The sequence below is a fragment of the Takifugu flavidus genome, chromosome 2, assembly GCF_003711565.1.
Source record: "Takifugu flavidus isolate HTHZ2018 chromosome 2, ASM371156v2, whole genome shotgun sequence".
Classification (NCBI taxonomy): Eukaryota; Metazoa; Chordata; class Actinopteri; order Tetraodontiformes; family Tetraodontidae; genus Takifugu; species Takifugu flavidus.
In genome coordinates, this window is record NC_079521.1 from 7,469,639 (window position 1) to 7,487,677 (window position 18,039).

The following is an 18,039-nucleotide window of genomic DNA, read 5'->3' on the forward strand; positions in this document are numbered from 1 at the left end:
CCTTTCTCCCCTTGCTGGACCTTAGTCTCCGGGGTGGAGAACAGGCTCTGTCTGCCTGATGGCATAGTGCTGTATGACAAGGCAGTAGTTGTTGCTGCTTTTCCCTGAATCCTGGGAGGTGGTTGGCTAATGATCCACCAACAGGGCTTTGGGGCGCTCTACGGCATTTTGTTTCCTGATTAGAATGCAGCGGCGGCCTTTGTCAAAAGCAATGTCAGCCACTGTAAGGACAAAGCATTGTTACCAGCAGCATAATTAAATCTGTTTCCTGTGAATCTGCCACCTGTGTTGACCAGGCGGTCGGGGATTGAGAGTTAGTTTTTTTTTTTTTTGCCTCCCACGCTGTGTTTTGTGGTTATTGTCTAGCTCCATGTACCTCCATATTTGTTACTAATAAAGTTTTTCACAGGAAGCTGCAGCTACAGGGGGAGGACAGAATTTTAAATCCAAATTAGGGACAAGAACGGTGTAGGTGGCTGTAGTACATTCCTTTTACGTGACTGTAAGTCAACAACAGCTCATTTATTAAACGAGTGGTGTCTGTTTCCACATTTGAAGTGTTGCAATTTGAAATGGCTTACTCTAATTATTTTATTAATGTCAGTTTTACATAAGATTTCATAAAGATATGTATCTTGTTTTTTGTTTCATTTATCCTCCTCCAGTTATAAAAGGCTGCAGTTATCTGTCTCATCAAATACACAGTGACATGTGAGCCGGAGCTAAGCAGACCATTAAAAGCAACAGCAGTCCCCAGGATATGGACTGGTCAAAAATTAATTGGCCCCATGGCTGTTTGAAGGCACAGAGAAAATAACTCCATGGAGTGAATCAGGATTTCCCACATAAAATATGTCAATTTTCCTCGCTCAAACCAGTCGCGCAATAATGACCCCATGGTGCTATGGAGTGGTGTGACAACACAAATGACACTACACTGTGTGCTAATGACATGGGATGTAGTTGCTGGGTAAACATGGCAATTAAACAACAGTCTCAGACTGAGCGGGGCACACACAGGACCTTCACAGAGCCCATTGTGTCTTTGTCTTAGCGTGCTCTCCCTGTCTTGCTCTTTTCCACTCTTTCTGTCTCTCTCGCTCTCGCTGCAAGACATTTGCATGCTGGAGGCATAATTGGCTGGTCTCATGGTGGTGGTGGCAGTATTCCTAGAATGAGGACATCTCAATGCACCTCACACATCCTCACTGTCACAAGCCTTGCTTCTGAAACCCTTCCTGACACAAACACAGCAACACAGAACGTTCCCACAATGGCAGCCATGTCTGCTTCCACTCAAACTACACCCCGTGACAAGAAGGAGCTGAACTAAGCACACACAACCCCCCTCCAAGCCACCCCCTTTTCAGTTTCCAAAGTTCAGGATTACTGTCAGCATGCAGGAACTCCGAAGAAGAAGTTTTTTTTTTTTTTACTGAAAAGGCTGTGAGGGAGTTTGGAGGGTGACAGCCTAGCAGTTTCCTGGAAGAAAGTCATGTTGAATTTTGGTACGTAGGCACATTTGAACATGCAGTAAGTTACTGTATAGGTGTCACATTTTGTATGTATGATGCACATGCTGTCAGCTGGAATGTGGTGAATGTATCCTCATTATTTGCAAGTAACACAAAATATAGGACCTTTATCCATCTGATTATCCATCTTTAATCATACGCGCTGTTTTACGAATCACTGTTAAAGAAGGTAAGTGAATTTTTAAGGTAGTGCAGGATATAGAAGACCATTTACAGGTGAAAATGCAGTGATCACAGCAGCTAAAAATGCTCTCTACATTCACGCAAAACTCCTGCCAGAGCATTATTTCATTCAACGAGAACAATTAGCTGTTGTGCAATGAATCGCTTCATAGTTGTCACACGTCCAATGTTTAAGTCATTGAAGCGTCATTCCAAAATACAACCCTATTATTTGGAGATGATCATTTTTTAAGATCATTATTTATTTTCCCACTTGCATGGTTTTGCTTTAAAGCTGCGGCATCTGCACACAAGGCCACTCTGTGCAGCAAGAAGACTGTGGGAGTGTTTGTGTGTAACTGGTCCACACATATGGAGAAATTACACAAAATCTGATAACAATGAATTTCGATCTTTGCTTTACTTCTGGGTGTTGATAGAGAAATGAAGTTATTCAGTGACTGAACGACTGACTGCTGTTGCCAAAGGAATAGCACTCACTCCAGGCTTGACATTCTCCATCACGCCACAGCATACTCGTAAACAAACAGTACGTCTGAAACTCTAAATGGGCTCAGTCAAAATGGATGCGAGAGCCCAGTCAAGGCTTAAATCATCTCTCTGTTGAGCTCCAAAGAGAAGCGTTGAAGCCAGAAAATAGACGAGCCAGGCTGATGGAATCTGGCGCAAACACATTCCCACCTTTCCAATCTTATTTTCATCTCTCGCCTTCTGCCTGGTCCCCTTGCAGGGGTTTAGTGTACTTTTTGTGTCCCAGTGCGTACAAAGTCTATCAGAATGCATTTGTTTCAGGGACCCTCCATTCACTTTCAAAGGGTTAAACAGACCATTCACCGGCCTGTCAACATTCCCTGGCCCGCCTCACCGAATAGTCCGCTCGAGTTTTGTTCCTGATCAACACTTGTCTCCTCAGCCTGTTGTTGCTCGCGTCGTGTAATATCCATGACAATCGTGTTGGGCTTTTCAGGGGGCTCTGTAGAACCCATTCTGTGGGGCCACTTTCAGGCCATAAAGAGCTTTATTTGTGTGGATTTGAAAGAGTCATGTGAAGTGCCCTCAGGCTGGAATCCTCCTCAGCGAGTCACCACTGTCTCAATGGGTGTCACAGTCACAGGCAGCCATCAGTACTGCGCTCACATTTTTACAAAGCAACATCAACCACACCTCTGCACGAGTCCTGAAAGTCCTCCATATGGTGTCCTACAGGCAGAGGCAGGGGGCAGGAATTAGGAGTAAAGAAGTGGGATGCATGGTGAGATAACTGCCACATTGCGAAGAGTGTAGAGCCAAAGGGATGGAAAATAGTATGTTTTGGCTAGAGAGCTAGATAAGTGTCACATACATGGGACACCGATAGCTGTTCTGACCCTCCCCGAACCTACCTGAAGTGTGCAAACACATAAACAACACTGCAGCCAAATAAATGGGATGGCCGGGGCGTGGGAAGTGAAGGAGGCCCAACGGCGTCACCATTTCCACGGACCATATGGAAATTCTGTTGTGTGTGCCGACCAGCATTAGATAGCGGTGACCCCAACGACCATGTATGTGTATGCTGAATGGTAAGCAGCGTACAGAGGGGTGTTGCCCTGACCCTGAGCATATGGGTATCCATTCTGAAGAGAGGGTTTCAAAAACCCAGCCATGCTGCCAGGCAGACCCTGGGGACTTTGATTTGTTAATGAATTGCTTTATTGATTTGCATCTTCCCTTGCTTATTTTGAGGATGCCAACGACAATGTCTGTTTCTTCCACCCGCCCTCCGCTCTGCCTTTTTATTCTTCATTTTATGCAGAGGAGAGGTTATTACAGGATGCTATTGTATGTGTGACTTAAATCTTCAGGCTTGTCATCTGTTCCCCCCCTTCTGTGGCGTCTATTCTTAAGCCAAGCTAATTTGTATTGTGGCAGTTTAAGACAACTCTCCAGTGCTCAGTGATGCAAAAGAACAAACCTAATGCCCCCACCTCAAAGTCTCTCTCCCCCTTGCCTCACTCCCCCATCTCAGGCAGGCCACGGCCCACGACCAGCCTCTTTTAAATCTATTTCCCAGTCCCTCCCTGGCCCTCATTACCATGTGGAGACAATAATGGTTTTGTCAGGACGATACCTGCTTTACAAGTAACAGATTATTGTGTCCCGCCAGTGTTAACACAACAACTACAAGCTCTCTGTCTGTGTCCATTCCACCGGCTGTCAGCACTCATCCATAATGGCAGTGTCACACCATGACACATGGTCCACAAAGACATGTGACCCTCCAGCTACATGCAAAAAGCCATGCAGGCTCTATAAGACTTGCACAACATATGGCTGCAGCATTATGGTGCCTGGTTCTTCCACAAACCACCACTGAGCCAAAAACGTCCTGCCCTTTGTCGAGAAAATGTGTTGCCCCTGGCTGCTAGGCCATGCAGTGCCATGGTTGTGCACCAATTACACCGTACTTTACCAAAAGTGCCATCTGTATGCCAAATGGGCCCTCTGTCTGGCCCAATAGGTGCGAATTTAACAGGACTAAGAGGATATTAAAGTCAGCAGGGTTCTTGTATGTTATTTTTATGCTTATGTGTTTTGTTAATATAGGTCTTTTCATCTTATTTTAAGTGTATATTATATAGTTCTACTGTTCAACAAAACTGTGCGGCTTATCAACACTTAAACATTCAAAAAGGAAGGGTAAAATATCAATTCCATATTTCCACTGAACCTCAGTGACATGTAGAAGAGTTTTTTTTATACCCTAACTCAACACATCTGAGAATAATTGTGAAGAGAATTGTGCTTTACTGCAGTAAAAGCTTTAATCAAGTGCTCGTGTCGATGTCTTACAGCTCTACTGACAATGTCTCAGGCAGTACCAGCACGTACACTGTCCTAGAATGACATGAGAGTAAATGTGGAAGACTTTGACAGCCTTTTATCCATTTTTCAGATGATATGAGTTATTGGAAATGCAATGGTGTATTTTTTCTCTCTCTACAGAGAACAATGCTGGTATTTTTAGAAAAATAAATCCAATGATGTTGTTTTTAAGTGTGTCACTATATGAGGTTTTTGAAATGGTGCCAGTTCTTGAAAGAACACTAATAAGACATTTTTGACTGATCGATGTGCTTTTCTGTGCTGAAACAATATGTGTCACATTCAGCAGAGAGGTGAACTTGTTTAACTTGTGAACATGGACTAACTCTGGGAACTTCCTGTGACTGTATATATGAGGAGGCAGTAGGTCGGCCGGAGGAACTTCCTGCCCTCTGCTTTTGCGGTGGATGCCTGCTGTGTGGGTATAACATGGTAGGCCAGGTCTATTGTCTGGAAAGAGGATGTTCCTTAGTGTTGCTGCAACTCTGGGCAGGGACACGCTACATATGACGCACAAAAACTCTCACTAGCTGGAAGTGGTTCGTTGAAAAGTGCTCTCAGACACAGCTGGGGCTTGACAAGGCCAGAAATGGTGTGTGGAAACTTGTTAATGTTTACAAATTGCATCTTTGTGTCAGCTGTGCAGATGCTGAAACTGTCAGGCTTAATATCTGTTAAGACATAATGTTTGACAAGAGCTAATCAAATTTATGCGATTTTTTTTTTTTTTCATGAAATGCAGTAGGTCATAAAACACTGCCACACCATATGTGTAGGTTGTATGTAGCCTCGTAAAGGTTCTCTGTGACTGATTTTGTTGTGAATTTTGACACAAAATGTATTTTTAAGAAATTAAATTATGATATGTTAACACCAAAATGTCAGTTTTGTATCATGTTTTGTATTATACTTTAATTCAAGAAGTATACACTTACTGCAAGTCACACAACGCTTGTATTTTCATTGATTTATTACCTCCCCCAAAGAGAGCAGGCATTTGTTTGATATTTTGCTAATATCAACTGCACTCAAAAAAGTTATGAATGGATTTTAATGAAAGAAAAAATGTTGATAACGGGTCTGGGAACATATGATAAAATTTTGGTGCTTCTCTGAATTCCAGGGGGACTTTGACTTTTGATATTCCAAAGATATCTGACGTAACCTTGTATTACTATATATATATACACAGTAGCAATATATATATAGTAGCAATACGACCTGCTTGGTAGAAGTCTGCAATCTCCAATTGTTTTTCTTTCTAGTTTAATTATGAATCAGAAGTCAAATTTAATTATGAATCAAATATCAGATTATAAAATATGCTTCTGTACATCTTAAATAGTTAATAGCTGTTGAATTCTTTATTTTTTAAATAATTCTTCACAACAATAATGCAAGGTTCAGACGGGACAGTCTGCATTTCCACATCAAATTAAGGTTAAATAAAGAAAGGCTCACTTTATTGGTATGAATATACTATCTTTCCTTCCACAACAATACAAGAAGGAACCAGTACATCATAAAGTTTGATTCTTCCACAAGTTTCAATACTTGCAGAAAGATCACAATGTAATTTTAAACAACAATGCTGATATAAATACATATGATTTAAAGCAGCACTCCATCTGTACTTTCGTTACCTACAATGGACTAAATAGTAATACAATGAGTGAAATCAGCAGTGTCCCTTGTCGGTCACAAAGCAAAGTGATTCAGACAAATTTCACGCTTTAAAAATCAGAATACAATCAGAGTCAGAATACATAGTTTAAATTCTGAAGGTGAAACAACCATAAGAGCTACACTGCTAATGTGTTAGCCCTGTTGAAAGTCTGCTGAAAGCATAAAACAGACAATATCCATACAGTAAATGGGCCTGGAAACATTTACCAAATGCACAAAACAATTAAGCAGATGGGGGGAGATGGGAAGAGACAGAGATAAGCTCCCCAACAGAGCTGTATCAAAAACAGTTGGATTTTATTTTGCATGCTGTGCTTGGAGAAATCTCAATATTTATCCAGTTTGTCTGGCCATGGAACCTGCTGAGGGAGACATTAGTCATTTGTAAGTATTAACATGGGCATCCCCTCTTTCCTCATCTTTATTCTCTTCCTTTCCTCATCTTCTTCCCCCCCTCTGCACTATCACTCCCTCCCTCTGTGAGTACACTGTCAGTCATGTTGTAGGCTTTTAAATGTCATCCACTTACTGCAGAGAGCAGCCGCCCCAACTTGACAGGTTTATTGGGAGATGTTGTGATGATGGTGATGAGAGAGATGGTGGGGGGACATTATTGAGTCAAATCAAATTAGAATAATCAGAGTGATGTGATTAATAGGAGTGCCATTGTGGGGTAATCATGCACAGCGATCATCACTGCGGTGGACTTCAAATTAGCGTGCCCTGCAGTGAGGCTTTGATCTGGCAAGCATCAAATAAAGCCGGGCGTCAGGTTGTCACTTACTTAAAGCGCACCTTCGCCTTGACGTCTTGTCGCCAAACTAAAAATAGAGACGGGAGACAAAACGTGACGAAAGGCGGAGGTACAGTCGACAAATGGTCATGACTGCTCCGTGCGGCATGTGCTACAGAGAGCCACTCAGGAAGATCTACATTTCAATTTCTTAAGGTGGACTTATCCTCATCGCTGAGGCAAGAGATAAAGACAACACTGATGTATGAGAAAGGAAGACATCAAAGTGACATTAGCCCGAGTGTTTCTCTCTTCAAAGAGTATTCCTGTCAAGCCCATTTGTGGCTGAAGTGTTTCTCAGGAAATCAACATTAGTTATCGGGGTTCTTTGGTTGTAATTGTCCTGACTGCTGCAAAATAACTGAATGGGATCTGGAACATGTACAGAACTGCTTTGGTTCCACTGACCATTGTTTGATTTTGTCCTTCCTTATATAGAGATACTTTAGACTGGCGAGGGTGCACATGCATGAGCATATCACTTGTGGGATAGCTGAAGAAACAAAACAAAACCAGATAATAAATCAAATTTCTAATGGCAATGGTACCCTAACAAAGACTAGAGGAAGACACAGAGGAAAAGGAAAAGAGACATTCAGGAGCTGTCACTGAAGGCATAGTTGAGTTTGCAAAACCTCAAGTGTCATGGAGACAGCGATCCCACCAACTGACTTCATCCCTCCACTACAGGAATACTGACATTTTCATTAAAAGGTCACCAATCTTTTCATGTATTCACCTCTGCTTTTAATGTGCATTGAAAGGTGAGCAAGGGAGTGGAGAGAAGTGAGCGAGGGGAGGAGAGGGCGAGAGACTGGATTTAGACATGGAAGGAGGTGAGGCAGGACTCTGAGCAGTACAAGATCAAAAAGAAGGAAAAGACCAAAGCAATCAGTTCTCAGACCAAGGTTAGAGCCATGAGGTACACACTCCCTGCTCTTATCTCCCACAGATACCGACTTTTGAGTGGTACATGATATTTATACTTCACTGCCTTTGCGGCATGAATGGTACACTGTGACTTCTATAAGGAACTTGATCCTCACCTTTGCTTAATGCCTGGCCTATTAGCATGTTGGGTACACATATTCTGTCATGATCTGAGCCAGAACTTGCCATATCCTTTTTTCTTATACAAAGGTTGTTTTAAGTAGTCTTCACGCAAGGATGTGATGAAACATGCTTTTTTAATGGTGAGCAAAAGAACCACAGGACTGTGCATTTAAATCGACATTTATGTAAAATAATTCAGCATTAGTATGTGAAGAGATCCATTACTGAGCTAATACTTTGAAATGAATGCCAAAATAAAAGAAGGCCTTTTGGTTCTTTAATTTACTATGTCGACTGCATGAAGTTAAAAGATGCCCCCATTTAGCTGTTTAAATGAGGATGTAGAATTTTTTTTTCCTCTGAAAATGGATTAAAATAATTTGGCGAGAATAATCATTTAAATAGCAATAAGGAGCCAGAGTGTATCTATTGAGCATAAAATAATTTCAAGTATAAATTAAATAGCTTATTACTGCCTTTCATTTCCTTGAGGGAATCATCTGCAGCTCTTTTTTCTTAGCTCCCTTGGTAGACGGAGTAATTTTCTTTGGAGGCTTTTGGAATAAGTGCCGCGCGGCCGCGTGTACAGCAGGGGAAGTACATGAAAGTCTCCTGTTTTACACAGTGGATCTTATTCTCCATGCTGTCCATATTTTTGTCTGTCTATCTTGAGAATTGTGCTAAATCTCCTTAGTCTAGCAGTGTTAGAAGAGTAAAAGAGTCCCGGTAACTGAAGCTCACCATGATTCTGAAGAATAAATCCAAGTCTAATCTTCTATGTCTTACCTGTCAGGAATGCTCCCCTCCCTGCACCCCTGCATTTCTTTCCATGTTGTCAATATGTCAAGAAATTGCTGAGATATGATAATTTCAACACCTGTCAGCCGATATATTCTCCAAAATGAACTAGTGCAATAGGTCAGCTTGGGAATGTTTCAATGCCGGAATGCAATAGATGAAGTAAAGAGGGGGTGGATGTGCTCAAGCTCTTGCTGCGTGACGTCAGGCTGGTGGCATGGCACAAAGCTGAAAGCCCGTTTGGCCCTGACAGCTGCGTTTGCCCACAGTAATGCATCCTGCCGGCCGAGGCCAAGGCCTCTCTCCTGCTGTCAGCACACCGATCGGCTTTCATGGATCATCTCTTATCTGCCGAATCTGTCATTGCAGAGGAGGGCTCCTTTTGGGGGGGCTTTAAACCACGCTGCCATGGTTCACAGGCTCCAAGCCTCTTTTATGGATACTTTGGCCCCTCTCTCACTACTGCTCTGTCTTTTCCGATCCATATCCTGCTCTTTTTCTTTTCTCTATCACTCTGTTGTGCTTGCAGCTGCATGCCATCTTGCCATTCCATCTTTGTTTGCTAGTGAGAGCAAACCTGAAAACCAGGCTGACAGAAGATGGAAGCAGCAGTCTGGAGTAAGGGAGGGTTTGTGGAGGGAAGAGGCTTTTGTTTGTTTGGACAGATGCAGAGGGCCATCTCTGAACTTCTGTCAGTGATCAAAGGAGCCAATGATGTAGAACAGATTCATGGGCCATGTCTTATCAGCCCTTGCTCCGGCCCTCATCCATCATCCAAAGCCCTCGCCCATCTCATTCTGATGATGGCACCCTAAACAAGGTGAATTAATCACTGGCACTCCCATCTACATGCAGGTGGCCTTACAGCCTCCAGAAGGGGCTGAGGGCGTCCTCAGTACTGAATTCTACGCTCCCCCTGAGGACAGATTGGCTGAATGGGTCAGTTCCTTTTCTGCCAACAGGTCTGAAATTTTGGAGTTGAAGAGTCAATGCGGTGGTTATCGCCTCGTGGCAAGCTCCTGGAATATATTCCAGCTTGTTGCTGTGGAGCTCTTCCTGTGCCTGCAAAGGTTTTCTCCAAATACTCAGGTTTCCTATCACATTCCAATAATGATGATTGAAGACTCTAAATTGCCCTGAGGTATGAGTACGCGACCTGTGATGGCCTAGGGTGCACTCCTGTCTGATAGAGAGTAGTGGGCTAGGCTCCAGCACCCCCCCCCCCCCCTTCTCTTTGATTAGGAATATGCACAAGTTCAAATGGATAGGAGTTAACATATCTGAATGTGACATATGCAACCACATACACCCTTTCAAATGTACAAAAGTGCAGTATGCGGATATGTTTACACTATGTATATGTAACACATCAGAGTAAAATATGAGATGGTCCTAAAATAGAAAAGCTTTCTAAGAACTCCTGTTTAAAGAACCTTAACTATGTGCTTTGTGGCAGAATTCTTCCTCTGACTTACCAATCAGTCATGTTTGCCCCAATAGCAGCATATCTAATCACCACACTCCCTGAATGTCTCTTATCCAAAAAACATTTTTAAAGTATAAAGATTAGTGATCTACCATCATGTACAGCCCATAAAATGATCCTAGTGGCATTAAAGTGTTGATATGTTTCAGTATATTTGTCCTCTTTTTGCTTCCTTACCTTCAGTCAGCAGCATCCCCCATTATTGATTTCAAATGGAAAGTGAGTCATTGCGCTTGTAGAGGATGAAGGGGAAAACGGCTTAAGTGGTTTCTTTGTGTCAGCAGGTTAAGCAAAGCGTTTCAAGCAGGCTTTTACAGCTGGAGATAGTGCCTTTGTGCTTGAAACAAATGCCAAATCTGACACCAAAGGGTAATAGCTACACACAAAATTAGGTGTTTGTAAGGAAAGCCCTGTTTGTCGCCAGGGTGTACTCTCCTTCAAAAGTTTCAGAGGTGAAAATGGGACATGCAGGCGCAAAGAAACTTTTGCGCTACTTTTAAATACCCTGTTCAGCAGTGATTTATATGTTGGTGGGATGTTTGTTGTAAAATAAGTTCGCAACAGTGACCTCAGCAAATTACCATTATATTGCTCTCCGTGCTCGGCTCCAAGGGGCGGTGATCACAGTCTGGGAAAGAGGTCAGAAGGTCAAGTGCCAAAGTGCGCTGTCATGGAATACGGAGTCAAATGATGGAGCATGTGTGCTTGAAGAGCCTAGCAGATGCAGAGGGGGAAATGCCAGACGCAGCCAGCATAAAGTCAAAGTCATTTCTAAGTTGAAATCTTAAGCAAACAGATGTTGACAGGCAGACTACAAGTTCATTCCAAGGTGAGGAGACACAAACACTTGAAGAAGCCATCTTTCTGACAGCTGGACATTCAGACAAGGCTGTGTCCTGATGGAACAGGGAGCCAGACTATCAGCACCTCCCGGGAAACCTAATATTTCTCATATTCTCCCATATTCATCACTATAGTCGGATAACCTTGCTGTTGTCCTTGGCCTTTGAACTGTTAATAAGCCTATTTGTTAAAATGACATTGGCAGGCAGCATATGCTTGGTCCCCTATCCCTCAGAATGGAAGTCAGTTATCCCCCACTCAGCTCATCTGGCAGCAGTGAGGAGGATATCACTCTGACTGCTGTGACAGCTCTACTTTAGCATATTCATGACGAGTCTCATTTCACAGGTGTATTAAAATACCGCTAACCCCTTTCTCATAGGGAGCCTCAGCTCACACAGCAATGGCCAGGCACCGTGCATGAAAATCGATGGGGGGGTATGTAGAAATAGAAGCATGCATCAGAGGCTGGGTCAAGAACCTAATTTCACAGTGACACGGGGGGTAATTTGGCTCCAGAAATGTTTGTCAATTCCCCATTCATTTGAGTGGGCACGGTACGGCAAGGGCTCCGATGTGAGTGCAAGGTGACCAACCTGAACGCTTGTATTTATGGCACACTTTTGTGAATACATTACACCTGTCACAATGAAATAAGTGACGTACTTACATGCTGTGAGGAGTCGGTCCAAAGGGGCGAGCACCGGCTGAGGGAGAGATAACAGGAGAGGTAATTAGTACATTCATCTTTTTTATGATATCATTTTTCAGACATATATGATCACAATGTAAATTAGAAATAAGGAGGGACCTGCAGAAAATGGAATTCATCTGGAGTGGGTCAATCGCCCGACAATAGCGGAGCAGGGAGGCCAGGTGTAATTTACGGCTGTGCTTGGTCCTCTCTCTCTCTCTCTCTCTCTCTCTCTCTCTCTCTCTCTCTCTCGCTCTCTCTCTCTCTCTCGCTCCCTCCTGCCATGCAGCTGGAAGTGCCTGATACCCTACTGCTCCCTACAGCTGCTGGGCATCCTCTCCCACAGATAACACTCTCATCTCCAAATGAGATTCATTTTGTGAGCAGGAAAAGAAGGAAGAAGACAGACCTGCTCTCTTTATATTTTCGCGCCCCTCTCTCTCTTCCCCTCGATTTAAGACTAAGCACTTACTGTAATGACATTCTATGGATTATTGATTTTTGATTTGGTTTTTCTGCTCGGCAGATGCCCCCTGTTTTAGCAGAGCCATTACCTCCATAACGATTAGAAACAAAAAGGTAATTATGTAATTATAAAGCCAATAACAGCCTGCGCTGGTTTAGCCTGCTTTAGTCGGTTTAAACATTATCTCTTGTGTGCACATCATAACAGGCGGAATGTGAGGAGAGGAGATTAACGCCTTGGAAAGCAGATGCGGAATTTAATTCTCCAGTCCATGGCTGCCTGGGAAACCATTAAGTAATCACAACATTCTCCCTCGATTAAATTCATGGCTACCACTTTGCACACAAAGGAAAGGGGAAAGAAGAGGTGCCTGCATTTTTATTGACTGTAACGCCAGTCCCTGCCTGCAGGCACAGATGAATAAAACTGTTAAATGGGGTTCCTCAATCTGTCAGAAAAATGAAAAGTTTGAACGTTCCAAATAAAATCAGTGAAGTAAAAAAGGAGGAGGTATGTTGTGATGTGTAAGGCCAGATAAAGCTCATTCTGACTGTATGGAATAAATGGGGAGCAAAAAAGATGCACCTGATATTTTCCCATTATTTTCAGTCGTTTTACTCCACCTCAAATGATTTTTGTCCCCAGCAGCTACAGATAAGGTTGACGGAGAGAGGAAATGCCGAAGGACTGCATTGGACTTGGTTTAAATGGATTAAACACACATACAGAGGCACACGAACAGAGGGCACAGGTACGCTTCCACACGTGCACATGCACTACTGCCAGGAAACACGTATTGATAACCTAGAATGCGTACAGTGAGTGTGACTAATGGTTTGAGGATGGCTATGTGAGAAATTAACATAGCCTTGAAATGATATTTATTTAATGTTACGCACAGAAACTGCTCAAAACAGCCCTACAGGAATAGAGGTCAAAGGGGCGGTCTGCTTCTATAAATGAGCACTTAAGGGCAGAGAGAGGGCCCTGCTCTGATTAATTGGGTAATTCATTAGTTTGGTTAAGTCATTAAGTACGATGGATAAAACGAGGGCCTATAACCTGAGGACCCAGCACAGCCCCAGCTACAGGCGAGGAGAAATCCTGTGGCTAATGCGAGATAACAACATCAAATGAACTGTGAACAAACACACATCTATAGAAGCATGAGTCACAGTGGCACTTCTAAGAACAACTGCATCTACAAATAAACACAAATGCCCTCTCTTATTGTATGGGTTTAAACGTAGTGAGAATTACGGTCAAACATTTCATGCTAGGTGTGTCTGGAGCTCAGGTTGACAAGCATTAATACCACGTGGAAGTTCAGGTATGTGTTCTTGGCTGTGCTGTTGAATGGGGAGCTTTTGTGTTAAAGGGCAGTTCCTCATGTTGTATTTGGATAAGCTTTACTTCAAAGTGCCTGTCACCATCTATCATGCTCTTTGGGTTATCAGGCTGTAAGGGGCTCTTGGTCTGGTCTGAGTCTGATTGTTGTGCAGACGAGGTTTGCATACATGTGTTGCGTGAAAATATGACACTGCTTTTCAACGTCTATATTTACCCCTGCATCATTAAAAGTGCTTCTTTGGATCTTAGAAGGACATCCCGCTCAGGAATCCGACACGAGCTTGTGCGCACAATGTGCATGTACACACACTTACTGTACCTTTCTAAAAATTCTAGCACCCATTGAACTGCACATTTAGTTCCCTTTCAAACCCATAAAGGGCTCTCTGAATGTGCCAGCCTGTTGCTGTACTCCAATCCTGTCCATCAGTTTCTTCCCAGGGACCCCCAGTCATACCCCAGGGGCCTGGGGCCTACACTGCCCCGTCCCTCTCTGCTCAGCACAAATTCCAGGATCAGGTTTGGGAAAGGCAGCAGTTTTTGTGTACAGTGGACAGCTGGAACATTCCAGATAAGGGCTGAATTTAAATTGAGCACAAAGACAGCAAGCTAAGGATTCCTCTTTGTCTCTCCTTTCCTATTGACGAGCTTCTCAATCAGACCCAAATGGTTTGCTTCTACAAGCATCCACACAATGTCAAAACAGCACTGGCAGAGAATAACACGCATGCTGTCTGGTTCCTGTTCAGACCTGTTAAGCTTTTTCAAAGCTTTCTGTGTTACACCAGACGCTGAATAACCGAGTGGGATGATGGATTTGAATATAGAAGTTACACAAGTACACTTGTTAACAGTCTTTGATAAAGAAGCATAAGATGGCAAAAGACTAAATGTCTGTCTGCACATATTTTAGCTAAATGAAATGCAACAATGACAAAATGTCCTATATTGATGAATTGATAAATCTGCTGACATTGTCTAGTGCTAATATCATTTATATGAGGGTAAGTAAATATTCTGCAGTTCCAAAGGCGATCTGAGCAGTTTCCCCCTGGTGTCATGCTGTTTTTCAGCTTTATAGAGCTGTATGATGACCATAACAGACGTTCAATCTTTCAACAGCTCCCAAATTCCTCTTGGACCCCTGGAGCTTGGTTCAAACACCCCCACCTGACCCAAGTCTCTGTTGGGGACTTCTGAAACACTTGGTCCCATCGCTCCATGTGACAGGAATGTCTTCAGCCAAAAACAGAGGACCCGTGTGCAAAAATAATTAGCCAAGTACGCACTACAAATTAAATTAATCCAACTATGTATGGGCAAAGGGGAAACGCCCACTGCGGAACACTTTTTTTTTTTTTTTCCAAAAAGGCATAGTCCCTATCTATAATGCACACACACCAAGCATGTGACATGAAGAATTCACTCTCTCTGAAAAAAGCCGAATTCCCTTTTGAGTCCCTTTTGAACCAGGTCAAAGCCCCCCACCCACAAGCCACAGCAGAAAGGATGGGAAAACTAATGACTACAATAGACTGTTTGCATTTTTCTTGAGCCCTGAAGAACACAAAGAACAAGGCCTGTGACAAGCTCCATTATTTGGTTGCTCTGCCAGTAAGGAGACAGCTCCTGCTGGAGAGATGAAAGTAGGTGGGGGCGAGGGACAGGGAGCACTGGAGAAAAGGGAGTGTGTGGGTGGGGGCGTTGGGTGTCTGGGGTGTCAAGAGGGCCACGGAGATGGCAGGTGATGAGGACGGTCCCGCCCTCACTGCCATAACCCATGTCGCGTGGAGCTACGGACCCATCAGCACAAAGACAAATTATCGCAGGGGGAATTTCACGGACAGGAAGAATCTGTCACCTAGTGGAACCCTCCCTCTTAGGGACTTCACACAGCCATTATGAGCTTCTTTAAGGAGGGAAAATTCACTGAGAGGCCAGTATCCAACAATCCCAGCACCATGATGGATGAGGAGGAGGAGGAGGAGGAGTTGTGGGTCAGAAGTTAGAGGGGAGTTGTTTTGCTTTCACACTGTTTGAAACACACTTTTAAGACCTTTCACTTTTTACTTTTGCATTTTATGATGCCAAATGTCAGTCAGAATGAATTAAAGAGTACATTTCCTAAAGTGAATTAAGTGCTTTGTAATACACACTTTTGCCATTTATTTCTGGTGACGCCGTTTTATGAACTTTAACTTTTTTACTAGTTTCTGTAGGCTCTCCTTTTTAGCTTCCACTTGCCATCAGACTTAGTGAAACGACCTTCTGGTCCAACAGCAAGCATGGGGTTGTCTGACTTCTCCCTGCTTCCGCTGCTGGCGCAGAGCCTTGCAAGTCTTGGAATATTCCCAGCGACAGCAACACACATGAATTAATAAAAAAGAAAAATACCACTCAATAGGGTATTATGTGTACTTAGGAGAGTTAGATTTATAAATTAAGTCTTTGTGTATAATTGGCAACTCCCCATGAGAGTTAACAGTACGGTGAATGTGCACTTCATGGATAAACGTAGCACTAAGCCTCTAGATACACAAGCAACAGTTGTTGGGAAATGCAGGCAAACACATGATGTCAGCCATTGTAAAGAAAGAAGGTTTGCTGCCAATTGTAATGAATGTCTTATTTATTCTGGATATTAAAGTGCTTACTATGGTGCTTGTACCTTCACAGCAGATGGAAATGTGACTACAAGAGAACCTTTAAAGTCCTGCAAGAATTTCCACGCCTCTATCCAAACACATCATCACTAAAGTCAGGAACAAAGTCGGTGAAAGTACCAAAGAAAACAAACACTTGAACCATGTTCAATGCTGTTTCACCTGAAAGAGTCTTAATGTGAGTCATTTCTTTTTGTGTGAGAACAAGATAGACAAATTAAAGTGATGTCTACTTGTTTGCAGGCTGAACTCATTCATACAGTTGCCTCACATGTCTGTGGTGTGAAGCAATAAATCACATTAACTATCACAACATATCCCCCTGCTTCCTCACTGTGTCTATATCATTCATGAGACCATGTGTAATCATGCTCAATATTTTATAAAAGGTTGTATTACAAGAACTTATTCTTATTCAGAGTGTATGCATGTATCCAAACATCTTTCATAATAATAGGAACAATGGGGCTTTAAGTTGTTCATGGAAAGAAGCCACATCTATTGTACTCAAAGATATCATTCCAATTGAACCATTATGACATTGCCTTTTAAATTTGCCTTGGCGAGCACAAAAGACCAGTGGCCCTTTAACAAATGTGAATGGGATTATTCTATTCCTTCAACTTCAACCCCAGAGTCTTTCTCTCTTTCACACAGGGGCATGAACTTGGATGGGTCCTGCTTTCCCCCTGCTGAACACCACATTTTAAACACACAGTCACAATTGGTTGGATTAACCCACTCCCTGCCCCCCTCTCCACAAGCCAAGCCAATGGACTCGACAACCCCTACCATGCTGGTAACCAGCAGAGGTGCATGCTAACTGGATCATGTTCTGTGAGAAAAAAAAACAGAAAAAAGACAAGTGTCCCTAACTTTTCTCATGTCACTTTCTCTCACAGCCCTCAGTGTGGATGGGTGTAGGCCTCACTTAAAAGAGACTCTTTTGAACTGGATTCATGGCCATTTGCATAAGCAGATTTGGGGAAGGAGAATGGAGGGGTACTGCGCCTGGTCATTAATATGCCAGCTAATTCAGCACATTGTAAGCCCATTGATGCTTCACTAAAGGGCAGTTATCCCATTGCCATTGTTTAGGACCAAACCAGTCTCAGCAGTTGTTACAAATTAAATACTTAATTGATTTAAAATCTGCCATAAAGTGCACAATGAGTAGAGATATGGAATTGGCGTCAGAGTAATGTAGAGAGAGTTTTACCACTTACTTAATGTTTCTCGAATAAATGAATGGGCTCTAAAACAGCTGGCTCTGAATTTGTTAAATGCACGCCACAAGCAGATGCTCTGCCCTGCTTATTTTATGGCATCACAAACTTAACTACACATCAGGGGCATTTTTCAACATTTTTCAAATGGAGCACATCAGTTTACACTGCCACGTTAAAGCCTAGCCAAAACACCTTTCAGGGACAATGTTGTGCAACTGACTAGTTTTGTCGTGACTCATCAATGCCAATGTGAATGACACATCACACTCAGCACCAATTAGTGGCTGCAACAAAGCCTGACCAAAAATAAACATTGCAGTATTGCACACATATATACAACAATAAGGCATAATCCCAGGGACATGCCGAACAATATTAGCTTTTCAATTACGCCA

The 18,039-nt window shown here is 42.9% G+C and overlaps 1 long non-coding RNA gene across 1 annotated transcript; it reads left to right on the top strand.

Annotated features, from left to right (window-relative positions):
• The first annotated feature begins 1,384 nt into the window (after positions 1-1,384).
• Positions 1,385-17,676, top strand: LOC130521861 (uncharacterized). Its single transcript, XR_008949473.1, has 3 exons — positions 1,385-1,508; positions 16,429-16,593; positions 17,073-17,676. It is a non-coding gene; the product is annotated as an uncharacterized LOC130521861 (long non-coding RNA).
• Positions 17,677-18,039: the final 363 nt, after the last annotated feature.